We start from the raw sequence: 643 nt of genomic DNA on the forward strand, positions 1-643 counted from the left end.
CCTACACCCCCAGGAAGAATAACCCTCCTCCAGAAATAAAGATGCTAAGAAAGAATAAAGAGAGATTTCCTAGTTACTCGGAGATGCTGTTCAGCTCTAATCTGTACACGCTGCTTGATGTCTCCGTCTCCAGCTGCTTCGCCGCCTGTTCACAGCCACTAAGAGCTGGGGCGCACAGGGTGAGAAGCCGACTCTTCTCACCAACAGACCCACCAGACCTACATTCAAGCAAGCTAAACCCCGAGAACTGAGCCCTCACAAGTCCACGTTACTATGGTGGGGGGCCAAAATCCTGTGCTGACTTCCTGCCATCTTGATGTGTGGCGCCGGTCGTCTCTGCAGACACCTGCTCTGCGGGGCACAGAGGCATCCACTCTCCCTCCCTCCCACGGGGGCCAGGTGCCCATTTTGGATGGTGCTTCACTGCCATACGAGGCTGAGGTGCCTCCGACACCCCCTCGGACCTTAGTTTGAGGCTCCGCAGCCACCCTCGAGTGCTCTGGGCACGGGAATACCGAAGTAAAGGCCTTAAAAACAAAGCGCCGCACGCACTTAAGGAAAAACGAGGAGGAAGGCGGAGCGCTATTTCCACCCCCACTGGTGCTGTTGTAATTAAAAAAAAAAAAAAATTAATAACAACGAA

This window comes from Charadrius vociferus, unplaced genomic scaffold, assembly GCF_000708025.1.
Source record: "Charadrius vociferus isolate BGI_N301 unplaced genomic scaffold, ASM70802v2 scaffold467, whole genome shotgun sequence".
In the NCBI taxonomy this organism is placed as follows: domain Eukaryota; kingdom Metazoa; phylum Chordata; class Aves; order Charadriiformes; family Charadriidae; genus Charadrius; species Charadrius vociferus.